We start from the raw sequence: 25,362 nt of genomic DNA on the forward strand, positions 1-25,362 counted from the left end.
TGTTTTAACTCTGTTTAGTTGTGTTTACTATGTTTTAATTAGTTTCATTTATTGTATTTTATTTTACTTATTTATTATTTTGTTTTTGTTTAAAATTTATTTTAGCCTATGTTCAGCACTTTGGTCAGCGGCTGTTGTATGTAAAGTGCTTTATAAATAAAGTTGACTTGACTTGACTTGACTTGGATATGCTTTTGGCAGTCCAGGGAAGCACCTGCAAAGTGATAGGGCAGAAGTGTTGCTCCTACACTCCTGACACCACTCACAATATATCTGACGTGACATATAAGATTCTTCATGCGACTGATCTGGTTTTTGCTCCGAACTGGATGGAATACTGACTGGTTTAATGAAATTCTTTTTTACCCAGCCTAGTAAAAAGCAGTCTTTGTTCCTCTAATAATGTTCATCTTCATCATTCTATTATGCCACTGTATTTTTTAAATGTACATGGTGAATATTTATGCATCCTGTCACAAAAATCACAGTAGAGACTTCTGCCCCCTCCTGAAATTGGTTATGTTGCCCTGTTATATGAACTGCCTTATGCCAATGCCAATATGCCAATGCCTTATGCCAATGTAGACCTACCTGAATCATTTGCTTAAAGTAAATGATGATTGATTATTGTTATTCTAGAAGAACAAAAGGGGGGATTGTGAGAGCTGATTTTTACTGATAAATATTGTTTTCACAAATGTATTATATATTAATTATATTGAATGATTTCTGTCCTTGCTGACTGTTAGCTTTTGCCTTTAGCATTTTAATTAAAGCCTGTTGATCTGTGACTCAGTCCTGCAACATCTTTTCTGCATGGATGAGTATTGATAAGAAAATCAGTATAATCTAGTGAAGCAGAATCCTGACTCCAAGGGTCCTGTTTATCAGTAACTAGCAAGGACATGAGTAATGAAACTAATCACATACTTCTGTATTTGACAAGTGTATTTAAGAAGCATTACCACCATCTATTAAGTCAGTCAGATCTTTCCATGTACTGAGTGATTCCACGTATGTGTCAATAAAGGTATTCTTCTCTTCCTGGACCGGGTTCATGATTTAACTTTGGCAGTAGTCTGAAATATGACAGAAGTTGTAGGATATATCATTGTTTAAGAATACTTCATCTGATCGCACTGGAATGTACAGAGTATTATAGAGTGCATGACAGACTATCAGTATATTGTTTGGACTTGGTGGAAGAAAACAATATGTCTTTATGTGTATATAAGGCTGTTTTGTAAGTCTTCTTAATAATGTTTTGCTTATATCCCTTCCACATATCTTTGATACAAATTGTTTGCCTGAGATGAGTAGTCCCAACTGCTAGAGCAAATTTTACAATATCACAGAAACTGCAAAATAGCTCTAGGGTGAAAGCTTGATGCCAGCAGCAGCATATTCCTATCTGTAGGTTTATGATACACCTTACACACAAATTCAGTGTATGCATATTCTACTAAGACATCCAGAAAGGAAATCTGATGCTTGTTGTAATTTAACATTAAGTTCAAAATCAGATCACCCTCAATAAGAAAGTTGTGGAAAGACATCAGTGGGTCAATGAAGCATTTCCATATCTTAAATATGTCATCAATGTATCTGACCCAAAGGGCTACATGCGGGCGAAAAGGATTAGAGTCAGCATACACATATACAGTATCTCTTCATAGTTAGCCACATACAGATTAGCAATGCTAGGGATGAATGCCATTCCCATTGCCACACCCTTATGCTGTTGATAAAAACTTGTTAAAATAAAATCAGTTCCATTTCAGAGCCACATCTACAAGCAGCAGAATGAAGCTGCAATAGGATGTGTATAGGATGTGAAGTCACCTAAATGTTTAGAAGCAATTTGCATTTTGTCACAATGAATTATTCCAAGGCCACCTCCTCAACCAAAATCTCTAGATTTATGAAGGAATGTGTATCCATCTGGTGATGCCTCAGCTAGGGGAACAGTGTCAGATTTACAAAGCCAGATTTCATCGAGGGGACACAGATCAAATTTTGTACTTAATATATATCATTTACCAAAACAGCTTTACTTCCAAGAGAGTGAATGTTTAATAAGCAGCATTTAAAACTGCATACTTCTTTCTGAACTGGTGATAAATTAACTGATGATATTTTTTTGTTTTCATTTGAACCAAGTTACTATTACAGGTGCCCCTGGTGGAGGGTCTGGTTTTATCTCTTGGTAAATTATGTACCTTATTTTTTGGTTTTCAAGTAATTTAAGGTTTGCATCATGATTAAATTTATAGGATGCCCCAAAACAGGGATTATGGGTAACATCTACAGGATAGTAACAAGTGGAATATGCAACAGCCTATGATTTAAGATCACAAGACTGCGGCCTGGATGGTTCTCTAATCAGTCAGCCAGGCAATTTTGCTGCCATATTTTGGGATAATACAAATGATCCCCTCCAATTAGGATGAAGACCATCTCTCTTGAAAAGTCCTGGCCTTTCCCAAAAATCATTGTTCACAAAGGCTACGCTTTTATTTGCACACCAGGTTTCTAGCCAGCAATGAAGGGAACACAATCTACTATAAATCACATCCCCTCTACATAATCTTGGTAAGGGGGCCAGATACAGTTAAATTCTGACATTTTCTTTTAGTTTCGGTGTATAGAGAAATTAAGTTCCCCTTTAATACCCAAGATTGCTGTAAATAAATATAGTTAGTTCCGCCATACAGCATTAAGATAGATACTTCATCATCGGTGACATTACTGAATTGGGCCTCCATGTCAGAAATCTTTGTCCCTGGGAGACATTTAACATTAACTGCTGGTTTAACATAGTTTGGAATTCTAACATTCCACACTAGGGAATCACCAACAATGAGCACTTTATTGTTCTCCTGCTCCACAGGTGTTGGCTGGAAAACCTGAACTATACATGCTGCTGGCATACAAAATATATATGTGCCCTCGACAGGTAGAGAACAGATGGAACTTAGGTATAGTGCTGAGTTAATCTTTCTTCCTTTCTGCTTTAGCTGCGATTCTTTCCATGCTCAGCTGAATCACCAGGGGCCTCATGTATAAATGGTGCGTACGCGCAAAAACGCCTGTTTTCCACGCTCACATCGTGATGTATAAAAACTAAACTTGGAGTAAAGCCACGCACATTTTCAAGCCAGCTAAAACCATAGCATATGCAAGTTTTCGGCGCAGTTTTGCAAACTGCCGGCACCCAGCGTCAAAGCAGTGCTACTGTTCCTGGGTGGCTTCCTTTTATTTTTTAGATTCACATCCCTGATGCGGCTTTATCAAATACACTGATATTAACCACATAGCGTTTTTAAGTTTAAGGCATCTGATTGTAATCAACCTGTAACCATATAATGGTGCACAGAATGGCCAAACTATTCCAAATACTATAGCTGCTTTAGTGTTGTTACTCTCCGTGCACCACAGAGTATTTTAACCCACTGTGTCTTAGTGTGGAATCACAGCTCTACAGCAGCTGATCGGAAAGCTCTACGGCAGATTGTGTCAAGAGCAGAGAGAATTATCAGGGTACAAGTTCTAGCACATGTTGCCTCAGCCATGCACACAGTCTATTTGAACTGTTCCCATTCGGCAAATGCTTCAGAGCCTTTCCTCTATGAACCTTGCAGTTCAGAAACAGTTAAATCCCAAGAGAGATAAACACACTCAATCAGTCCATCAAGGGCTCCTGGTAGAACTGGTTGTACTTATAAGTGTAAACTTGCATAACAGTTGTAATATTGCTCAACCTGAGCCACTTATGCTTTCATATTGAATTTTTTTCATAGTTTTTTATCATATTATTATTATTATTGTTGTTGTTGTTTTTGTTGTTATTTTACCATTTTATAGGAAAATAAGTTTATGGAGGATTTGCATATTGAATCTCATTTTACCATACAATAACAATAAAGGAATTCAATTCAATAGAAGAGAGTGCGTATTTACAGATGATGACGACTGGCTTTTAAGTCGATTTAGATTTCCAAGCGCTATCTTCTTGGAGCTTTTGATATTTTTCAGTTGAAATGCAGTAAAATATATATATATATATTACATTATACAGCTAAATTTTTAACTTAATTTAAATAATGTATACTGTTATTAAACGTGTGGACACGGTGGACACCAGTAGCAACAAATTCCTGTCTCGCGCTGTATGCTTTCTGGGACTGGCACAACCCTGGATGGATAGATGGGTGGAATAATTAAACATGTACTATGAAGATATTTCACCTTAAAAGTTTTGAAGAACCTACATTCTAAGCTTACAAATGGCTTGACTTTTATTAAAGAGCTAATTGTGTGGTGTTTGGTTATTAGGAGAAAGAAAAGGAAGGACAGTAATTGGGGGTTAGTACGTTTGAAAGAGACAGTACTGCTGCAATAAATTATTTCATTGAGGGTTGTGCACGGTACAGCAAGCAGGAGACAGGAACAATCTTTGGATGGGGCACCAGATCATCGGTACCATTGCGCCACTGTGGCCTCATGTTTAATCTTCTTCTTCTTTCGGCTGCTCCCGTTAGGGGTTGCCACAGAGGATCATCTTCTTCCATATCTTTCTGTCTTCTGCATCTTTCTCTGTTACACCCAATACCTGCATGTCCTCTCTCACCACATCCATAAACCTCTCTTCTCTCTTTTCACCTCTCTTCCACAATCCCCATTACTCTGTACTGTTGATCCCAAGTATTTAAACTCATCCACCTTCGCCAACTCTACTCCCTGGATGCTCACCATTCCACTGACCTCCCTCTCATTTACACACATGTATTCTGTCTTGTTCCTGCTGACCTTCATTCTTCTTTTCTCTAGAGCATATCTCCACCTCTCCAGGGTCTTCTCAACCTGCTCCCTACTATCGCTATAAATCACAATGTTATCAGCAAACATCATAGTCCATGGGGACTCCTGTCTAATCTCGTCTGTGAACCTGTCCATCACCATTGCAAATAAGAAAGGGCTCAGAGCCGATCCCTGATGTAATCCCACCTCCAACTTGAATGCATCTGTCACTTCTACCGCAGACCTGACCACTGTCTTACTTCCCTTGTACATATCCTGTACAACTCTTACGTACTTCTCTGCCACTTCTGACATCCTCATACAATACCACAGCTCCTCTCAAGGCACCCTGTCATATGCTTTCTCCAGGTCCACAAAGACGCAATGCAACTCCTTCTGGCCTTCTCTAAACTTCTCCATCAACATCCTCAGAGCATTGCATCTGTGGTGCTCTTTCTTGGCATGAAACCATACTGCTGCTCACTAATCATCACCTCACTTAATCTCGCTTCCACTACTCTTTCCCATAACTTCATGCTGTGGCTCATCAATTTTATTCCCCTGCAGTTACTACAGTCCTGCACATCCCCCTTATTCTTAAATATCAGCACCAGTACACTTCTTCTCCACTCCTCAGGCATCCTCTCACTTTCTAAGATTCCATTAAACAATCTGGTTAAAAACTCCACTGCCATCTCTCCTAAACACCTCCATGCTTCCATAGGTATGTCATCTGGACCAATGGCCTTTCCATTTTTCATCCTCTTCATAGCTGTCTTTACTTCCTCCTTGCTAATCTGTTGCACTTCCTGATTCACTATCTCCACATCATCCAACCTCTTCTCTCTTATTCTCTTCATTCTCAAAGTACTCTTTCCATCTGCTCAACACACTCTCCTCGCTTGTGAGTGCGTTTCCATCTTTATCCTTTATCACCCTAACCTGCTGCACATCTTTCCCAGCTCGGAACCCTCTGTCTAGCCTATCGGTACAGGTCCTTTTCTCCCTCCTTAATGTCCAACCTCTCATACAACTCATCATACGCCTTTTCTTTAGCCTTCGCCACCTCTCTGTTCACCTAGCGCCTTATCTCCTTGTACTCTTCTCTACTTTCTGCATCTCTCTGACTATCCCACTTCTTCTTTGCCATCCTCTTCCTCTGTATACTCTCCTGTATTTCCTCATTCCACCACCAGGTTTCCTTTCCCTCCTCCTTCTTTCCAGATGTCACGCCAAGCACCCTTCTTGCTGTCACATTTACTATCTATCTATCTATCTATCTATCTACATGTGCTGTAGTTTACAAGCTGTCTGGTAACCCTTCATTACCACCCAGTGCCTGTCTCACCTCCTCCCTAAACTCAATCTTGCAGTCTTCCTTTTTCAACTTCCACCATTTGATCCTTGGCTCTGCCCTCACTCTCTTCCTCTTCTTGATCTCCAACGTCATCCTACAGAACACCATTCTAAGCTGCTTAACTACACTTTCCCCTGCCACCACTTTGCAGTCTTTAATCTTTTTCAGATCAACTCTTCTGCATAGGATGTAATCTACCTGTGTGCATCTTCCTCCACTCTTGTACGTAACCCTATGTTCCTCCCTCTTCTTAAAATACATATTCACCACAGCTATGTCCATCCTTTTGGCAAAATCCACTATCCTCTGACCTTCTTTATTCCTCTCCTTGACACCATACCTACCCATCACCTCCTTGTCTCCACTGTTCCCTTCACCAACATGCCCATTGAAATCCGCTCCAATCACCACTTTCTGTCCCTTGGGTACACTGTTCATCACTTCATCCAACTCACTCCAAAAATCTTTGTTCTCACCCATTGCACACCCAACTTGCGGTGCATATGCACTAACAGCATTCATCATCACACCTCCAATTTCCAGCTTCATAATCATTACTCTGCCTGACAATCTTTTCACCTCCAAAACACACTTGACATACTGTTCCTTCAGAATAACTGCTACTGCATTTCTCCTCTCATCCACATCCACACCATGATAGAACAATTTGAATCCACCTCCAATCCACCTGGCCTTACTCCCCTTCCATTTATTCTCTTGCACGCACAATATATCAACCTTCCTTCTCTCCATCATATCTGCTCTTTCCCCTTACCAGTCATACTGCCAATATTTAACGTTCCTACCCTCAGTTCCACACTCTTTACTTTCTTCCTCTCCTCCTGCCTCCGAACATGTCTCACCCCTCTTCTTCTTCTTTGGCCAACAGAAGCCCAATTTCTACCAGCACCCTATTGGCTAACAGTAGTGGTGGTGGTCATTGTTAACCCGGGGCTCGACCGATCCGGTATGGAAATTTGTATTGTCGTCTGCAAATTGATTTGGCAAAATTTTACACCGGATGCCCATCCTGACGTAACCCTCCCAGTTTATCTGGGCTTGGGACCAGCGCAAAGAAACACACTGGTTTGTGCATCCCCTGTGGCTGGGCTGTGGCCTCATGTTTAATATATGCTTTAATTCATTTCATCATGAAAATTATATCAAGTATATGTCTTAATACAGTATTTAATTTGTTCAGAGAGCTGTAATATCATGAATGTAATGTATTCTGTGTTCTGTCGGCATAAGAGAAAGCCCATTTAAGAAGCAAATAGTGATTCACACACATAGAGTATAGAAGAATATACATAATACGAAGCATTTAACATGCTATTTTAGTTACGATGGTATTTGAGAAATTTCCAGACTAAAGTTGACATTTCAAGGTTTTTTTTTTTTCTCTGTACCCTAATAAGCTTCCATATGACGCTCAGACGGTAAGCTACGACTCACCATTTCACAGCAACTTTGATATCTGACAACTTCTTTTTTATTTCGGGCACTGTGCGACTTTCTGAACTTGAACTTTCAATCATCTTCATTCTGCTGTTCATACAACTGCTTAAACCATCAAATAGTACTTTTTTCTTGACTCCATTTGGTATTCGCTGATATTCTTCTTTTTTCCTGTGCTTTTGCCATTGTCTTTTCACAGAACACTGAACTTGAGGGAATATTTATATTGATTTGCATACTCAAAGAGGCATAATTCTGGGAGGAGTCTGGGAGGGTAGGCAGATGCGTGCACAAGCGTTACATTTCACGCAAACTGGGGTTTATGTTGCATAAGTGTATGGAAGCTGGCTTACGCACGGTTTTCTGCATCTGAATTTTTTTGTGCGAACACACATTTCAACTTTTGTCCGTACACCATGTTTTAGTATGAATTCTACACAGGGCGTTATGCATGAGGCCCCAGGAGACTGTCTGCTTTAATCTTCCACCAGTCGCTGGGCGATGGACTTTGACTTCTCACTGCTGGTTACTTCTCCTCATTGGATGTTGGCTTTACTCCAGTTGAACTTACCTGAGAATTTAGTTTTCGGTTATTTTTTTTATCTCTCTTTTTCTTATTTGAAAAGCTATGTGTGTATGTGAGACGCTGCTGCTATGTGCTTCTGCTCACTGTTGTAATATTGAATTTTGAGCTGATACAATGAGGAGGCTAGGGGTATTCCTTAAATATTTATGTATCTTGGGAAGGAAATAAAAAAAACATCTGAATTCTTGGATGTGGCTTCTGTAAAACATTTCCTGTGCCATTGTCAAAAATCTTAAGCTGCATTGGCTCTTCAATAACCTTCTTCAGAAGACTGGCCATGTGTGCTGTGGGATTAACACTCAATTTCTTATAACATGTAGCATCATAAAGTTGTTCTATCCCTTCCCTTGTGCAGCTTTCTTTATCATGACACCTACTGCACCTCCTTTGTCATCAGGTTTGATAATGATCAAGGTATCTTGGGTTAAAATTTATAACACAGCATTCTCTTCTCTTGTAATATTGTAGAACTATCTAGGTTACCATGATTCTGTCTCCTCTGTATCTGTTTTTATTAATCTCATAAATGTATCCAATTCAGGGTCAATCAGGCCTGGTGGAAGGAAGATGGATTTCAATGGAATGGTGGATGTCCACATTTCCCCCAACCTTTAAAGAAAGCACATAGTTGTAACTTTCCAAAATATCTAAACAACTCCACTCTAGTGTTAAAGGTCCAATATTTTGGTGTAGGTGCAAAGGAGAAACCTTTTTTCCAAGCAGAAATTCACACACTTGCTAGTTTTGAATCACCAATGAGCATCTTTGGTAATGCAGAAATGCAAAAATCCAAGAAAACATAGATCAAATTATAATTTTTAAAAGTTTAGTTATCACATATACTGAGAAAAGTTAATAGTGCTTTGATTGCTAGTGTTAATGAGTTAACTTTAAAGTGTAAACCTTTCATTTCTTTTTGTAACAAAGTTAATCACTGAACTAAATGTGAAGTGGATGAAGTCTGCATTACAAAATGACAGGAACAACTACTCCTGATATAGAGTTTCTTTTATCCTCATAAGGCAAAAACAGAATTCTCTGTGACTGCAACTGTCTCTAAGTTCATCACATACAATAAAAGATAATTTCTGAATTTATTAAGAAATAGCGGCAGAAAAAGATTCAGAGCTCACTTCAGAGTTCTTTTCATGAATTCATATAAAAATAAAAATGCATTTTTTTAAACAAAAACAGCAATGCAATTTAGAACTACTAACTTATTCTTTATTTCTATTTAAAAAAATAAATATTATAGCTTGTTAAATAGAGATAAGCCTCCATTACTCTTCTTAACCCACCTATTCCAGCACAAAAATGTTGAGGCTCCAGAGTCTATTCCGACAGGAACCCCAGGTTAGGCTCCTGGCCATTACATTACATTAAAAGCTTCAATTTTAAGGCTGTGAATTAAATTTATCATCTGTGTCTTTTGGATGAGGAGCAAAAGGAGAGTATATAGAAAAATAAGCACAAGCATTGGTAATAAAGGAATCAAATCCATAACACTGGAGCTAAGAGGTAGCTGTGCTAACCATGTTACCATATCACGAAAATAAACATTTCATTCTTAGTAATATTATATTACAGAGATATACACTTCCTCTAGTATTGGTTTCAGTGAGAACAAGTCTTTTGTTTTAATAATTAATGGCCCTCTATGTGTTTTATCAACTGTTCAATTCTCACAAGAATGCACTATAGATGTGCTTGCGAAATGAGTGAGCTGAATGTGGGGATAGATGTCATAACACAAATATTTTTATGGAGTCACCAGTCTTGAAAAGGGGCATTAGTATACTGAAATGTAGAGCAAAAAGAACAGGTGATTATTTATTCTTCTTGTGTACACTTTTGGTAGCTACTGAAAAAACAGTGCAAAAATATTCCAAAACACTGCTGCAATATTTGCGCGATTACATATTACATACAGTAAATATGCCATGACTAGAGCAGAGCCTGCTAAATATACTACATGCATAATGCATAGCCACCTCATTAAGTAAGAAGTTTACAAGAATTAATTTCTGTTCAAAACATTTTTGTCTTTTTAGAGAAACTGTTCCACGTATCTCTCATTGTTCTTGTGTGTGCCTTTGTTTCAATGTAAAAATGCAGGTGGTTGACCCAAGAGTTCCCTTCATGACATAAGTATCTCTTCAAGTGTTTTCACTCTTAATGAAAAGTATACATTTTGTAATCAACATTTTTTGTACTATGTTAGTTCACATTCAAGGTTAGTTTTTGCATGAGTTCTGGATATGCTGTGACTTTCCACAACTCTATAAGTGGGCTCAGTAAATGTGCGAACGGGCATTTAAAAGCTCTTTACACAAATCTGCCCATCACCATTAAAAAAGAGCAGAAATCAAGAAAACAACATTGGCTTATTTATAAAGGTGATTAATTATATTTTGATTAGCCTTAAAGCTATACTATATCTATAAATGTTTTGCTCAGAGTGTTCTAAATAATGCATTTTTGATTTCACGTAAGATTATATATTACAGTATATTGGAATGCCAGAATAAATTACTGTAGAGTTAATTCCTTCAATTAAATGCATTTCTTTGGGTGAGTGCTGAGCCACCTGCAGTATGCTTGTCTTGCAGTTCCAGTTGTCAGAGATGATCAGGGCAGACATGTACAGTATATGACATACATTTCAGATTAATCCAGATAGGGAAATATGTTGCACATACATGCTGCAACATTTGGGAAGATGTCCATAGCTCACAGTGGGCAGTATACTTAATGAAACAATTAGGCAGAAGGGCTAATTTTCTCTATTTTAAAAAGAGAAGGTTTTGCTGTGTTCATGGCCATTAGCTTGAGAACGAGACTGGAAAAGATCCAAGGGAAGCAGTCTGATGTTACATTAAGAAGAGTGCAGCAATATATATTCAGTGAGCTAGAAAAGGACACAGCTGCTCTATATCCATTTAGCATAACAGGGAATCAAGTTTTATAAGGGAGAGATTCAGTACTTTGTTTTTAATATATATGGGAGCTTCTTTAGTGTGTTTAAGGGAGAAATTCTCATTGTTTTCACTTTACATTTAACCTGATAACAAATGTTTTTGTCAGATGAGCTACAATGATATTATATTATATTGCCTTCTTTTAATACATTACATATATGTGATAGCGATATAGTGTTGGCCTCTTTGTAAAAAGTGCTTCTATTTAGTGCAATATTGTTTTTACCTCTTGTAATCTGTATTTGACCAAGCCTCTGAAAGTAAACACAATTTTCTTTTGGCAAATGTACCGTTTTCCTGAAAATGACACCTAATCAGTTGCTTGAGAGCCAGAGCCTGCCAAGTACATTATCTTGAAGGACAGTGCATTTTAATATTACCATGAAACAAATACGGCATTCTTCAAGGACAGAGCACAAAGAAAATAAGAGAGGCATCTGGTCATGCAGAGGTGCTTCCCTAAGCTGTCTGTATAATATAGACTATAAATGGAAGGATGTTGCACTTGTAAGTGTGCAATCAAAATTCATTTGTTATGGTTCAAGTGTTGTAGATTGTATTGGAGTGGCACAGTTTGTTCTCTGACATTCTGAACAGTAAATTGTTATTCATACAGTGTGGTATGAAGAACAACCCATTACATTGAGTTACTTTTTCATTATTGCCCTGTGTTTGCTCACAAAACGCTAACCTTTGCATTTTATATTTGTACTTTAGAAAATAAATCTGACACAAAAAGAAACCACTTGCAGTTATTACATTCTTTAGCATGCAATAACAATGGCAATGTTTAGAAGGCAGGGGTTTGCATGTTTATTTAAAATAAAACAGCCTATCCACTGCAATGACACATAACTTTGCCTATGTTGATCTTTGTGTGCCACCTAGGAATCTTTATTTTTATTGAATCTCAGAGCATTTTCAAGAATACCAATGTGTGCCCACAATTTATCTTGACATTTATAATTAAATGTTTTCCATGAAGTTCTTTGAAAGACATTGTATAAAGTTAAACAAATAGATAGATAGATAGATAGATAGATAGATAGATAGATAGATAGATAGATAGATAGATAGATAGATAGATAGATAGATAGATAGATAGATAGATAGATAGATAGATAGATAGATAGATACTTTAAATGATTACTTGTCACTATTCATTCCTCACACGTTTAAAAGAGCAGAGCATGGAAAAAAGAAACATGCTTGGAAACAATACATTAAAACATCCATCCTCAGCATAAATTCTTGGAAACACTATGGTAAATCAAATCAAATTTACTTTTGGTGTCAGGAACACTAAGTTTATTGTAAATGCTATTTAGATGACACTTTAGTTTAGGTACTGCAAAAATGCATCAATCACTCAATTGTTTATAATTATGTAACACGACCTTAACAAACACTTCTATGGGTCTTCATAACACTTAAAAAGCATCAGTATATTGTTTATTCATCTCTGCAGTGTGATCTTCTAACAAAACTTCACTTTGGAGTGGTCTGAGGGTGCTGAAACTGAGACACATTTTTTTGATATTACATATTTAGTATAAGACCTGTGAATACTTCATATTAACAAGTCATTTTACCATCCTGCCAATATGCCACACAACCCATCAACTGATGTTTTATAAGTGTTATGAAGACCAAAAAAAGCCTTGTTAAGGTCTTGTTACATAAGAGTAAATGAGAAATACAGTAGATGCATTTGCACGGTACGTAAACTAAAGTGTTGCAACTATTTACTTCAGGATTAATGAAAAGATTTAAAATTCTCATTCCCTCATCCCTCACTGTAAACATCACCTAGAAAATATTGAATCGGAACTTTAATAATGTGGTAGTGCATTCATCCTTTATGTTGAGTAGTGTTATTTAGTAGATTCGTAATGTTGTATTGTATCTCCTTTGAAAGAAACACCATTATCAGGCAATCATATCTACAGTATATGTGAGTATTCAGAAAGTAATGACTATATGAAAATATAAATAGCTCCACACACTTTGCTATTATTACTTCTTAAATATCATCATTCTCTTCTTTGTAAACCTTTTCTAATTTCATAAACAATACAGGATGAAGGAGGACAGTTTGAAATAATCAACATTAAATATTAAATGTTTGATTAATTTCTGTGCTTTATTTCACTCCGTAAATACTAAATGTTTGATACATTTCTGTGCTATATTTCCCTATTATTTTATACTGTACAATTTATTTTATCTTTTGTATGGTTCCACTTAATGTATTTACATTACTGTTACACCTGTAACAGTCTATATGATACATTCATCGTATTAACAAAATTAACCACCTCTCTAAGTTAGTTAGATTTTCTTCCAAAGTGGTTTAATTTAGTACTCAACTTTGTAACCCTTTGCCATGTTCAAGATCCACACTGCAGCAGCAGCAGCTAGTGTTGGTCTGTAGCCAGGACACAGTTCAAATGTAGACTGCAGCAGTGCCAAAGTTAACAGAATGACTTGTTTTCATAAAGACGCACTAAGACATGGTCTTGGGATGATCCCATGCTGAATGCACACAACAATGAAACCTTAATTTAAAAAAGGAAACAGAAAGTAAAGTTTATTGTTGGAAAAAAATAGAGAGATATATACTATATATATAAGCCATCCACCAATCAATCCATTTTCCTGATCTGCCTATCCAGAGTAGGTTCACAGGGAAAACTGAGCTTATCCCAGCAATTCTCATGCACATGGCAGGAACAATCCCTGGACAGGGCACAAGTCCATCACAGTTTGAACATACAAAAACACACAAATGCACTCATGCACACACGCACACACACAGAAATATTGGCTAATTTAGTAATGTCAATTTACCAAAACTGCATTATCATTAAAAAAAGGAATGTTTAATTGACTGACATTAGACACCTTACAACTTTAATGTGAAAAGGACATTTAAAGTAACAAAATAAATTTAAGATTTGTTTTTTTGTATATTAATATTAAGTAAAATTTTCTTGTGATCGCAATTGAGGTTCTTGTTTGGAAAAAGCTGGGTTTTTTTCATCCCGAAGAAAAGTATTTCCTTTGGCTAAAAGGATGATAATTTTGCAGCTCAAGAAACACAAATAAGCATTTTATTGCTTAGATAATCCTTTTCATTTTTAAGTTTTCTGGTTTTGACAGGGACTTTGCAAGCCATTTTAAATATTCATATTTTAATGTTAAAAAAGATACCACTAGCAATTAATGTCAATCTTAATACATCTACAGTTTGTTTTAACTTTTGCCAAGCAAATTTTCCACTTTTAAAATTTTATTTTGTTACTTAAATTGTAGAAAATATGGCCCATTCCTTGAAAATCAAGATTCATGCATAATACCACTGCGTGTTTCAAAAAATGTTAAATGGATAGAAAGGGCTTATTTAATTATTATTGTTTTGTTTTGAAAATAAATCTCAAAAAAACAGTCAATGTATACTTCACTGACCCTAGATGAAACATTATGGCAATAGTAATTAAAGTAGAGAAATTCTGAATAATACAAAATTCATAACATAATAAAGCTTTGGTCTGTTCAATTTCAATACTTGTGGGTCAAGAAGAGAAGACAATTTTTAAGCAGTGCTATTATCTTAGTTAAATTAGAAATGGTGCTGTAATTTTAGCACTTTTTTCCACTTTCATAACTGTTCAAGATTAGCTTTATCATTTAAGGTTATTTTATTGTATTATTTTAATATTTTATTGTATTCTGATGCTAAAAAAACCTGTTGTATTCTGAACCATGTAAGATTATTTTTAAGTATATAAGAAATTAAATTTTTGCATGTATTAACAGTTTCTGATCTAACACTTATGCTTTCAAGTGTTTATTGAAGACTCAAGATGTAATTACTACAAAATAAGTATTACACACTCGTTTGAATTTACATGTGTACTTTTTGATTTATCTTACTGTATGTGGAGCTAAATAATACAGAAATAAAACTATCAAGTTTAGAAATTGCTATATTTTTAACAGTTTTTCCTAAAAATATAATTTTTATTTAAATTTTAGGTCTAAGCCTGATTTTCTCACCAAGTGCTTTCACCCGTTTCACAAAGGCTTGGAGAAGATTGATCAGAATCCAGTGAAATTAAACCACACCTGAAAAAAATAGTCTTCTTTTTAAGAAGTGTGTCTCTCAAAAGCTTTCATGAAAGTAGCAAGTTAAAACAGATACCTGATGTGAAATAATATAAATTAAATTATGAAAAAATGAATGATATGGTATTTGCATATTGTAATAAGGGAAGCATATATATAAAATATGATAAAATTAAAGGCCCAGTCTGTCGATGCAAATCTGCATGGCACCAGAAAACTAAAAGTGTATAACAGTGATGAAATTGTTCACACTTGTAAAACATTGTTAAAAGTGTATAAATAAATTATGTGGGAGAAGGGAGATGTTACAAAGGCATGGGCAATGTGCAAAATCTGTTTTAGTGACAAAGGGACTTGGACAGCATTAAAGGCTTGGGAAGATTTGTGGCAGATGAAATTTAATCAAAGTAAATGTAAAGTATTACACATAGGAAGTAAAAATGTTAAGTCTGAATACTCAATGAGAGATCTAAAAATCGAAAGCATACCTTGTGAGAAGGACTTAGGAGTCATAGTGGAGTTGCAGAATGTCGAGTTATATAGCATGATGTGTACAGTTCAAGTCCAAGAAGGTTATGCTGAAGCTTTATGACACACTGATTAGACCTCATCTGGAGTGCTGTGTACGGATTTGGTCTCCAGGCTACAAAACGGACATAGCACCATAAGAAAAGGTCCAGAGAAGGGCAACTAGGCTAATTCCAGGGCTGCAGAGGATGAGTTATGAGGTAAAATTAAAAGAGCTGATCCTTTTTAGTTTAAATAAAAGAAGATTAAGATGTGACATGATTGAAGTGTTTAAAATTATGAAGGGTATTAGTACAGTGGACTGAGGCTATTATTTTAAAATGACTTCATCAAGAACATGGGGATACAGTTCGAAATATGTTAAGGGTAAATTTTGTACAAAAATTAGGAAGTTTTTCTTCACACAAAGAACCATAGATACTTGGAATAAGCTACCAAGTAGTGTCATAGACAGTAGGACTTTAGGGACTTCCAAAACTCGACTTGATGTTATTTTACAAGAATTAAGCGGATAGGACTGGAGGGCTTTGCTGGGATGAATGGCCTGTTCTCGTCTAGAGTGTTTTAATGTTCTAAAAAGTGTAAAAGACGAGGGATACCTTAGTTATGAGTGTCAGACAAATAAGTTGGTATCTGGAAAAAAAAAGAGGAATAGATAATAGCAGTGCCTTGTACTATACTATACTATACTATACTATACTATACTATACTATACTATACTATACTATACTATACTATACTATACTTTAGGGTACTACTAGACAAATCTCTAATATATTTTTGTTGCTTTTGGCCACTTGCTAATGATTTGCACATTAAGAGAAAAATATCCTTTAATACAAACATAGTTTCAGTGCTTGTTGATGCATAATTTAAACATGATGTATGCCATCAATAAGACCAATCATATCTGGAAACCTACAAATTGCATGAAATCCTTCTTTGACTGCCTGCAGGCTGTTTTATTACTGTTATAAGATGTTGGGTTTGCTTTGATCATGGTTAAAGGCATAGACAACAGATGTGAGCAGATATTCATCTAAGCAGTTTATTTTTGCAGCTGCAAAATCTCTACTTTCATATTCTCCCTGTCCCCTGTGTTGCTCCAATCCATCACACACCTAAAAACAATACAGAAAGTTCCATGGTTAAGATAAATTTAGCTGCTGTCTTAAAACACAACTTTTGAAGAATATTCAAATAATAAACTTAGAAATCTACAGATATTTTAATTAACAGCTTATATTTGTAAAGTCTTAACCGTACAACATGGTGCAATGGGTTCAGAGCACACACTGGTAACTGGGCGGCTTACTGAGGAGTACTTGTTCTTACTGCATCTACAGTACAATATTATTCTAAAAAGCACCAGTTGGACGGAATACTTGAGTAACTGGGACTTGCACTTCTGTGATTAAGACGTGCTGCTTCCTTGTTTCACTTTAAGGTGGAGAGTTGTTGTGTAAAAAATATATTTTTAACTCTATCTGCCGCACTTACTTTAAATATATTTTCAATACTTTTTTCTTGTTGGTTAGCTTCTGTGGTGTGTCTTTGTGTCTATATAAGTAAATGACAGTGCCTTAACCTTTCGGTAAATTAATCATTTTCTATCTGCTGACTGCAAGAAAACTATATAGATTCAATTGTTCAAAAGCTTTTTACCATCTCCAGGAAGGTAGACTGGGGCTTTGAGGAAAGGTTGTTATACTCACTAACCATGGCACCAGAGAGTGGTGTTGCATGAAAATTAGCACAAGTGGGAATTTCACACTTTTCTGTACATGGGATAATAATGATCCTATAAACATATAAACTACATAGCTCTACTAAAAGTCTGCAAAACCATATCATAACTTTTAAATTTACACAACTTGTCAACATTGTTTTAACAGATATTTTCATGATTTATCTAGGATAGCCAGGTGCCCCTGAATCCCTTTCCTCTACTTTCTAAAACATTTAGCATTCTTTGTGATTAGACTCATTTTGCCTCACCTGACACCACATCTTCTTTCGTCTCCTTCTGGGCTTCATCAGCTCCACTTCCATCTTGATTCAACTATTCACATTCCCAAACCACCTTAGCCTACTTCTCTTAAGCCCCACACCTATGCCTGCATGTTGAATCTTTCTCTTAACTCAGTATTTCTAGATATCTTAAATTAGCTTCCTGTTATTTTTCCAATATCTGCATCTAAGCCAGCCCAAAAAAAATCATCCACAGTTGAGAAAATTCCCTTCATAAGAAAACTATCAATTCTGTTTTAAGAGGCTTATTAGTCATTATGTAAAATATTTGGTTTCCACTATATCTGTTGAAGAATGTGATTGTGTTGATTGATTTAACATGGTTCGGTGGGGAAGAGACAAGTCCATTTTTAATATTTTAAAGAGAAACAGGGGAGCGTTAAAACATTTCTAAAATGTATGATTTTACGATCAGGAAGATTGGGTAATTAATGGTTTGAAACCTGTAAAATAAACAGTCTGTGTAATGTCAGTTCATAACATAATTACAACTGTTTTTGCATTTAATGTGTAGAGATGAGGGGAAGGAATATCATTCTGTACTCTTGTGCTCATTGAGCAGCAGATGACTCAGTACTAACCTGCTGTCTGTGGAGATGTTGGTGACCTCCTACAAATTAGAAAATTGTTACAGAATGTGATCACAGCAGGTGCCTTTGTGCTATTGGTGGTGAGCAACAATATGATGAATAATGGCAGCTGGAAACTGCAGCAGCAGCAGCACGGTAGACTACTGTTGAATTGTGTAATGATAGAGAAAGGAGAATTGCCAAAGAGCATAGTCTGATACAGTATTCATTTATTTAGCCATGCACACAATGCAGTTGGTGGCCATACTGAACATTTTAGTTTATCGTACAAGCATCACGGCTGTTGGCATTCTGTTGGCTTCTGGACATGCTAAATCCCTTGTGTTGCTACAGTTTCTTAAGCAATACAGAAACCAAATGCTCATTTGTTGGTGTTTTTGCAGCCACCAGTAAGGAAAGAAGCTCAGCTCTGTGTCTTTTTCAGGTGTTTGAAGACACCTTAACATGCCTGGCAGCTACTGCATGGTTGATTTTAATTCTAAAAGTCAGTGCTCATAGTGTCTTCAAGCTATAAAATACAATTCTATATTTAAGGACTCTGTTTCTCTGGCACTGTATGCATTATTTTTCTTATCTAATTTTTATTTGTGGCATGTAATTACTTCTTTGAAATATAGTAAAGCATTTTGAGCCACATACTTTGTATGAAATTGTGCTATAGGCTTTAAATGTTGTACTGTTCTTTTGTAGCCCTTGGACCAAACACTGATAAAATTTCTTCCTTATTTTATGTCCCCCATAATCATCCTTTGCCACATTTCCTCTAACACCATCAACTGGAACTCTGGAGCAGAATGAGACCGACAGCCTAATTTCCAGAACTCATTTCAATATGAGGTGTTGCTTGCACAATGATTGTATAAAACATACAGTGCCTATAAAAAGTATTCACTGCCTTGAATGTTTTCATATTTTACTGTTATACAGAGTTGATGTAATTTGGTCTTTTTGACAACTGAAAAATATTCTTTAATGTCAAAGTGGAAACAGAACTCTGCAAAGTGATCTAAATTAATTCCAGATAAACCCAAATTACAATGCATTGGTTAAAAAGTAACTCACAGTAACTCTGTGATTCATTGTTGCTCAACAATAAAATGTGAAAACCTCCAAGGAGGTGAATTCTTCTTTTATAGACCCTGTAATTTATATATATTTACTTGCTTTTTTACATTTTTATACAAGATTGTGTTTTTTGGCAATTTCTTATGCTGCCACGTCTTCTTCGATACTCTTCAAAATGTTGCACTTTGCTGCATATCAAAGTTTTGCAGTCACATTGAACACTATTAATAAGTAACTGTACATTGTCTTAAGCCCAGTACAGGTGCAACTTTACTTTTACATAAAATACACAAAAGAAAACAAAAACAAAAAACACATCTAAATGGAATGTTTAAAATGCACATTATATTAATATTTTGAGTTAGGTTTATTCTTTCTACAGTGATATGTGTGGTGACATGAGGTTTCCAGTTGGTCACTATGTTGCTGTTAAGGTTATCCTAGCTCTTGGTTAATACTAGGAATCTCTGTAAAAATACAATGGTCTTTTTCCTGGTGAAATTGGTAAATTCCACAATTACTCCTATTCCAGCTGAGGGCCTTTCCTCTTCTTAGACTCAAATCTCCTTCTTTTAGCACTGTGAGTTATTTTCCCTGTGTTGACCAGAAACACTTATTTGTGGTCTCTGTTTAATGAAGTTACAGTTTGGTACTTAACGATAATATATTATTCTCATTAATCTCAATACATTTTATCATTATTATACAGGCAGTTTTAAATCCACCTAGCCTGAAATCAAGCGTGGCCATTGCTTTTATAGATAAAGTTGTTTAATTTGTGATGTGTACTGTTGTTATTATAATATTGCAGCTTAGGTTTAAGCCAATGAGGTTCTTAACCTCATTTAGACTTAAGAAGATTTTAACAAGAGAGGCATTAATGGTAAAAACAGCAATAAAAATCTTAAGTAAAGTCAGTTCTCTTCACAATTACAAACCATGCATTTTTCAAGACTATGGCATTCAAAATCATGGATGGCATGGTGACAAAGTGGTTAGATCAGCTACCTTACAAGTTTAGGGAGGTGGGTTTGAATCTGTTTGTGTGGAGTTTACAAATTCTACTTGTGCTGGCATAAATGGATCGAACACCTCAACACCTAGTATCCTTATTGTAAGTAAATTTGATATCACTTCTCAGACTGAAACAAGCAGCTAAACGTGCAGCATTTTACAGCATTAACACTAGAGTCCCTGGAGCCTATGAAAAAAGTCGGAATACAGGGCCACTTTAAATTCATTCACCCCTCTTCATCAGGGTCTTTGTTTTGCAAATGTGTCAATCAGCACTGTCAGCCTACTATCCCATTCCCTCCACCGTTCTCCCAGCTCAAGTCTGTTTATCTGGGTGTGAGGTGTCTGGAATTGTATCAGGTCAGGTTGGGGAGCATTTTGGACTTCAGTCTTCACACATTATACATTTCACTTCAGCATTTTGTCAATTATTACTATAGCATGGAAAAAAGTTTCTGTTTTAGTTCTGTGTTCAATATTTCTTGCCTCGCATTTCCTGTCATCATACATTTACATGGATCATTGTAGATACAGAACACACATGAAATGTATGTATTCCAAATAACAATATATTATTTACACTCTACAATTCCAAGCACGTCACACCCAGATAAACAGACTTGAACTGGGAGAACTTCGACTGCATCGGTATGGGATGGGATAGCAGGCCGCTTGCTGCCACTGCTGATTGACACATTTGGAAAACTAAGACACTGATGAGGAGGTGCAAAGGAATTTAAGGTTGCCTGGCATTCTGACTTTTTTTGTAGGCTTCAGGGTTTCTAGTGCTAAACAGTGCTTACACAAAGCAGATACAGCCTTTTGTATCCTGCTAAGTTGAGAGTGAATATTCAAAGTAACTTCTCCATTTTTAGTTCTCTGGGTGAAGCAGAAAAAGAGCTAATAAGACTAATCCCAACACTTCTTAAAATACAATTGTGAGTCACATTGTGTCCTGGCAAGGCAAAGAAAATTTTACCTGCAATTTGGTCCATTTGCAATGAGACTTTTGCTGTAATTATACATTCTGTTTCCTTCTATTTTATGTATATGTTGTAAGAGACGCACCGTATATGGAAGGATGGTGGACCATGGGAGATAAGGTTTTCCCATAACCCAATATAAAAAGGACCATCTTATTTTATATTCCAGTAACCACTTGAATGACATCAAATCTTTCTCTGCTTCTCTTGCTTTCTCTTCTGCATTCACACACACGTCCATGCATGAAAATCTCATTATATGAAAATACTATGTCATTTGAACATGAGCTGTCATTTGAACATTTTTTTTTTATCTTGCCCAATAGCCACCTTATGGTGCATGGTACTATGAATGCAGACAGACTTCTATTTTTGGGCACCTACACTGTCAGAATGACACTACCTGATATAAACAATAGTGTGGAAAATTGCTTGCATATTGAAGTGACTTGAAGTGCCAAGCAGAGTTGTGTTGCGGTGCAGCAGTCTATTAATGAGTGAAAGTGACGTTAAGAAGTTGTCTGTTTTTACAGTTATGCCTTTGTCCAGAAATGGCTCCATAAGCTTTATGACCACAGTCTCGGAAAGTCTTTCTCCCGTGGGACGACTGGGTTCTTTTCCTAAATAAGGACTGGCATTGAACATGTATTATTTCTCCAGATCTGCTGCTATCCAAAACTTTATGCCAAATTTGTCAGGCTTGGTTGAGATGTATTGCAAGAAAGGACAACGGACCTTGGTTGGCAACAGATGCTCATCAACAGCAATATTGCCCTGGGTTGTAACTCAAAACACAGTTCCCAATGAAATGTTGCCAGATGTCAGAGATCGCAGTAAATCTGTCGTTTTTCACATGTTCTTCATGGGTGTCTTTTTTGACAAAGCGCAAATGTGCTTACATGGTACAATGGTACAACAAATAGTTCTGAGCAGGCGTCAGCCACAGCACCAACACTGTAGTCATTGTTACTCTTATGAAAAGAATGGAGATAAATGGCATCAACTCAGAGAGGGAGAGGCAAGTTTGTTATACCATACATAAATTAATTCATTCAATCAATTAATAGAATAGCTACTTTCATCATAAAATATAAAAAACAGCATTGTAATTCCCCACCATGCTAAACAAGTTTCAAAAATTGTTTGAATCAATTAATTTATGTGTGTCGCATGATTTTATTTAGTCACATATAACCACAAAAATTTTGGTTAAAGAAATTTTTCTTTTTTGCTTTTTAGTGCATTTATAACTAAAGTAAATAAAATCGTTTTACTTAAAAAAATTTTATATATATTTATATTTAGCAGTAACTAAACTAAAGTGTTATCAAACGTTTAAATACAATATTCAAATTATGCATGATATGACAGTATTGGGAAAAAAATCTGCTTTTTCAGACTTAACTGCATGTATGTTTCTAAAACAAAGGTATACATATTCTGACTTAAAAAATGTTCCAGAAATAAACTCTGCATGAGTCTACTTAAAAACTGAGACACAGTTTAAGTAATCAACTTGCTGTTTATTTAGTTTCAATTAATTTTAGGATTCTACCAAGGTTGTGCATTCCCTTTACTCCTGTTCATGATCTTATTGTAAAGAATATCAAGGTGCTGCTGAGGGTTCAAGGTTATTCATTTTGTTAAGGTGAGGGTTATCTTTACTTTTACCAGATGATGCCCTCTTAGCATCATCTAACCGTGATCTTTGGCGTACACTGAAGTCATTTGTTTCCAGTTTTGACATGGATGGGATTTGAATTAGCATCTCCAAGTCTCAGGTCATGGTCCTATTTCAGAATAGAGTGGTGTGCTTGTGCTACGTGAAGAATGAAGGCCAGTCAATTATGAGATTGACTAATGGATTGATGCAGTGGTAATGGTACTGTGGTAATGGTACTGTGGAAATTGTAATGGACAGTTTTTGCAAAGTTGAAAATAAATCCCTAGAGCAAGCTTTCAGTTTACTGGTCAGCTTACAACAACATCCTCACCAGTGTTGTCTAACTTTGTTTAGTGAAAAGCATGATGTCTCTAGTATAAGCAGCCCAAATTAGTCATTGTGTAGGCCATTCTTAGTGACAGTTATGAAAAGCTAGACTTTATGTGAGAAGCCAGTTCACAAAATTCAGGCATCTCATGGGTGATCTGTCAGGCAAAATCCAATGAATGGTAGAACCAGAACATGCTGGAATGACTACTTAGGCATTTTTCATTCAGCATAGCAGTACCTGGGAATTCTTCAGAATGATCTATATATCAAATGCTGGAGTTAGAAAAGTCTGATCGGACCAATTCAGATTCTCACCAGGAAAGGTTAATCAAACAATAGGATGAAGTGACACAGAAATGATTTAGTAAATATGATGCAAATTGCCTAAGAACAGTTCCTGACAGTGAAAACTAACTCTTAGATTTCTGCAATAAAATATGATGAGTAAAATATAGCACTGAATCATAGGAGCATAATAACTGCAGCTTTCCCTGCATTGAACGCTATGAATGAAACATTCACGGTAATTAAAGCAGTTTCTATGATATGTGAAGGGTGAAAATCTGACTGAAATTTATTCAGAAAAAAATGTGTTTGTTTAAATAAACCCAGTGTTGCAGTGTAATTTTCAAGACTTCAGAAAGAAGGGTGATTTCTTGAGTAACAGTTTAACAAATGTTACTTTAATAGACTCAGGGACCATATATACATTAGGGATACTTCTATGGAATTTCATCAAAATGATAGCTAATGTACAAGTGGACTCTTCATTTTGCTATTTACTTTTAGGAGTCCATTAAAGGCACAGTCATTTGAGTATTTGATTATATATTGTACTGTATGTATAATTTGTATGTGACAAATACAATTTGGTTTTAATATACACATATATAAAAAACTGAAGAAAAAAGGAGAAATCTCAGCTGAAACAATGGAACAAAGGCAGTAGTTCACAATCAACAAGACGTTCTTTACTTTCCAGTGAATATTACATAAAGAAATGCTGAAATTACCCTGTATAAAGGTGTTATTTTATGGCTAAAACATGAAATATCTGATTTGAAAGAATTGTCTAATTATGGACTTTATATTTTGGCTACAGTTTATATACAGCATATTGTCATATCCCTTCTGCACTTGAGACACTAGCTGGGAAGAACAGGAAGAATCTGCAGAGACAAGACAAAAAGTTCCAAATTCTTCTCTTTTTAGAAGATTACATATCCATCCCTGAAGGAAACCAGAAGTAATGAAGCCAAAGCCCAGCAAAGTCAGGCGAGCCACAGTACAGACTTCTATTCCAATCATATAACTCATTCACAGCATAAGGGAGACTGCTCCTGGCAGTTGCTAAAGCATGACCTCTCCCAAACAAGCCGAAAGTGTAATATACAAAAGGGAATTAATTTAAAAATTATGGTAAGAAGGCACTATGAGAGCACTTATCCATATTCAACTTTTAGAGATCTGCTTTAATAACAGAGACCATCTCCTAACACAGATAAAACAACCCAGATCAGCCATATGTAAACTTCATCAAGGCTTGCAGAGGTATTTTTGTATTTCGTCACTGTGACAAGGAGCCACAGGAGAAAAGGTTGCACAAAAAGAAGGATAGAAGGTAGGCCTACTCAAATTCTTCTGAAAGGCATGTGTGAGAGACCAGGAGGACTAAGAAAATTTCCCCAAACTGATAGATTACAGGACTGGATAGTTCCATGGAATTAGTGCAACCTTGGGACTTGTTATGCAGAACAGGTAATGGTAGGTAAACTAAAGATATGTGTCTCTTTTAGGTACTAGGGCTCAGGAATGTTTTCTTATTACATTCCGAATCTCGGAACAGATATG

This window comes from Erpetoichthys calabaricus, chromosome 1 (genome assembly GCF_900747795.2).
Source record: "Erpetoichthys calabaricus chromosome 1, fErpCal1.3, whole genome shotgun sequence".
Taxonomy (NCBI): domain Eukaryota; kingdom Metazoa; phylum Chordata; class Cladistia; order Polypteriformes; family Polypteridae; genus Erpetoichthys; species Erpetoichthys calabaricus.